Below are 4,099 nucleotides of genomic sequence, written 5' to 3'. Positions count from 1 at the left end.
CAGGCTGGGGTGTGCTTTGTGAGGCTCCAGTCCCACGTCCTCAACTTCCCGAGCTCCCTCCTCCCGTTGCGTGTCACGCACGCTGACCCACGGACTCCCCCAGGCTGGCATCACTCCCACCAGCCACAGCATTCTTGTTCTGGCTGGACTGGGGAGTATTCATAAGAGATTGTCATCTCTCTAGGGAAACACTAGTTGCTTTGAGGATGGGAGGCAGCAGCTACTACATCCAAGAGCTGGGAACAACCCAAGCCCTCCCCAGCAGCAACCCCAGCCCAAGGCTTTAGCCAGACCCCCAAAACCACTCTTGCTCCCAGTCTGTTTCCAGGCACATCCACAACCAGGTCTGAGGGTACAGAGCTGGAGCACAGGCTCTTGTGGGAGATTTCGGAGCAGGTTTGCATCCACGGGTGGATCTCTTAAGGCTGCGTATCGGGTACTGAGCGCACCAGACAGCGACACCAACCCCAAAGCCGCTTGACTTTGTTAATAGAGGAAAGCCTCAGGTCCCAAACTTTCTAGAAATAACTGTACTTTCCCAGGGTAAACTAGAATTATCCGAGACTAAAGAAAACAGAAAACAAGGGTCACGTCAAGCCCAGCTGCAGATCAGAGCAGACCGAGACAAAGGGATGCCAATGCTCTTCTCCATCACCCCATCAACCACTACCCAACGCAGCAGCCTCGACTTTGGTCACTCAAAATACATCTGCAGTGAACTTAATGACCTGCCTTGTTATTTTCTCTGCGGATTTACCACAAGCAAATCACAGAAGGCAGAAAACCCAAGCATGTCATTAGGGAGGTATTTCCCACACAGCCACCAAAATACAGTGCACAGAGGACCTGGCTCACAGAGCTGGGAGTCCACATAGAGACTGAGCTCACACACATTCATCACAGTCTTCAGCCACCCTGCATGCTTTGTGTATGTCCAAAATCCAAGCTATCCATGAGAAGTCATCAGTCCCAATGAGAAACAGAGACCTCCCCATGCTCCTCAGTGCCTCCTCCCATCAGCACCCCCGTGAGCTCCAAGGTCTCCCCCCACTTTGTCCACTTGCGGTCACCACGCCACAAGCACACCCCAATCCAAGTTTCCCTTGAAGGCGCTGGGCATGAAGCAAACACAGTCACCTGGAACACATCACATCCCAAGGGAGCCTCCCGACAGCTCCCTGGCTGAGGAGCACAGGACTCCCTGCAGAACAGGGCGGTGGGAGCCAGCAAGCCGCAGGCTCAGTGGCCATGGGGCTGGCTCCCGGCACCGGACACCCTGGAGCACTGCCCTTCTGCTCAGAACACGGATGGGGTTTCTCCTGTGCCCCAGGGATTGGCTTGACACAGCACTGCCTGTAGCTATCCCACACAGCGGGAGGCACGTCTCCCTCCTTCCTAAATCAGCATCATGCACTATCAGCCCTGCTTTCCAGGGATGAGGAACCACAAATGCCCAGAGAGATTTTGGGATAGGTTGGTGGCAGCCCTGCAGGGCTTTGCAGGGATGGGAATCACAGTATTTTGGGGTTTCAGATGACATGAGGTTAAAGAGATGCTGTTAAAGCACGGACACACAGAGAGGTACGAGAGGATTCCCTAGGGAGTCCTTGAAGAGTCAAAAAAAGCCTAGGTGGAAGGGAAGAAACATTATTAAAATCCAGTGTGATTGGCTGCATCAGGCTCTTCCTAGACACTTTCTGTCTCTTCCTGACACTAAATGCCTTTGGGTGCTTGCAGAGCTGTAGATAAGGAATAGGTCTCAGAAGATTTGGAAACAAAGTCAGCTCTCCAGCTATACAAAGGCTGCTTCCTTGAACCCTGTTTACTTTCCTGGGACGAACACTCTTGGTCCCACTGCAACAACCCTGTTGTAGGGCGCAGGATCATGCCAGAGGGACCTTTAACAGGACCGCGAGGGAGATGCCCCTAGACCTCAGGGAGCATGAGAGCTATTCCTACCCACTGCCAGTTGTGAAATACTGAACCCAGCCCCCAACAGCAGCCTAAGTCCTAAATTATTACATGTATTATTTATTATACAGCCTGTAGAGCCATCAGTCCTGCACCAGAGAGCCATAAAACAGGGAGTCGATGCTGGAGGAAAGACGAGGGATGTATGTTTGGTGCTGGTTCTTGCTTGCTTTTATAAAGAAAAGAGCAGCTTGGCACTAGTTGGAGACTGAATACTAAAAAAAACACTTTAACAGACAGGCGAGAAGGTCAGACAACAGGGATGATGCCTTCCAAGGAGCAAAATAAACATGGCACCATTACAGGGGATATCCTCACCTTCTCCTAGGAGGGAGAGGATTTCAGCGCTGCTTCACCAAGGTCCCTCTGCCTGGGGGTATCGCAGCCAGTGCCCATCGCCCCCGCAGCATGGCCAGCGGGGCCAAGGCGAGGGCTGGGGAGATCCGTGGGGCTGGGGCAGATGCCTGGGGCTGTGCAGGGACCCTCACTGCACTGGGAAGGCTCTTGCCCTCGCTGCTGGTGTGACTTCACCCAGCACTGGTGTGACGGGCTGGTGGATGTTAGGGCTTCCCCACATAACACATCACCTCCCTGCGGCTGGCGGCTGCGTTAGCCGGGTTTCCCCAAATTCTGCCCTTGTTTTCCCTCGCTGAAGCCTCTCTCCAGCACCAGCTCCTGCCAAGTGAAAAGGAGGGGATGGAGCCAGGCTCTGTCACAGGTAGGGAGCTATTTATACCGGTACCACATCAAAGAGTTTCAGCTGCTGATGCCACGGTAGCACTAATAGCAGAAAGTGGGTGGGTTTGGGAGGCTGGCAGCGCTGTGGATGTCCCAGGGTTTAGGCAGAGCTGCGCGAGCTCAACGCGTGGTGCTGTGCTGTAAGAGGAAAGGAAAACCTGCAATGGGAAGCTTTATTTTGGAGTTTTATTTTGGGGAGACGATGGCAGCACGTGCGACCAGACCTCGACTCCCTTCTGCCAGCGCAACAGCCCGGCATTCGGCTCAGTATCCCCAGATTAATGACCTGCATTTTCCCAGGCAAAGAGGTTGCGTGGAGAGTGGTTTGCAATAATGACTTTGCAGGGGACTGTCTATAAGACAGGCCCAATATCTGGAACTTCAGTCACTGTAATCAGGGCGTTAGCGGGGATTTCATGCAGACATCATCTCTCAAACACCCGTGTGCTAAACTGAAGTCACTTGTGGCCTTGTTTTCAAAGACTTTGAGCATCCTTCCAGCTGCTATCGACTCAGGCTATTGATTGAAATACAAGTCTTCAGGGAGAACTTAGAAGCTGCATGCTGGCAGCCTCGATCGAGCGCCATGCTCGTGCCCAGCCTGCAGCTCACGGGGAAACCCCCACCTGAGCAAAGCTTCCTCCACCCCCTCTGCCCCCAGGGTCCTGAGTGGGTGTGGGAAGGTCTCCTGGATACTTCTCTTAGCCCACTTTGCTTTCCAAGGCACTGTGCTGGTCCCCACAGCATCTCCTCGGGGCTGAGCTGCTGCTGCAGCCACCCCGGCAGCGCTGCCCGTGGACTCCAAGATCTTGCCTGGAGGTGGCACGAGCAGTTCCGGCTGCAGGGAACACTCCAGGTCCCACTGAGCGCTTCAGCTCCAAAACCCTTGGGATTTACCAAGGGCTTACTACAGCAGAGCTGAGGATCAGGCAGCTCAGGCTGAATTTCCAGCACCCTGAGGTGTTAAGGTGATTGCAGCCAGAGATGGGATCCAGCCAGTTCAGAAAAAAACCAAGGAAAAACTTCTGTAAAGCTCAGATCTCCAATTCCAACTGCTCAACACAGCAGAAGAGCAGTAAAAAGCACTGGTTCAGGCCCGCTCACAACATCACTGTTTTATTACAATTAGATTTTATCACTACAGAGACTCCAGTCCCAAACCCATCACGCCCCAGTGCTGCGCACACCCCCAGCCCATCCCCACACCCCCCAGCCCAAACCTCAGACCTAACGCAGATCCCGGCTTTGTCTCCTGCACAAAGAGATGCTGAGCCAGGCACAAGCAGGGGCGTTTGCTTGGCCAGGGGGTGGAACCAAAAGAAAACTCCCACTGAGACCCTCTTACAATGGGGTGCTGTGACCCGCGATGTACATGGATGCACCAACTAAT

Source organism: Eurypyga helias, unplaced genomic scaffold, assembly GCF_000690775.1.
Source record: "Eurypyga helias isolate BGI_N326 unplaced genomic scaffold, ASM69077v1 scaffold12378, whole genome shotgun sequence".
Classification (NCBI taxonomy): Eukaryota; Metazoa; Chordata; class Aves; order Eurypygiformes; family Eurypygidae; genus Eurypyga; species Eurypyga helias.
This window is presented reverse-complemented; position numbering follows the sequence as displayed.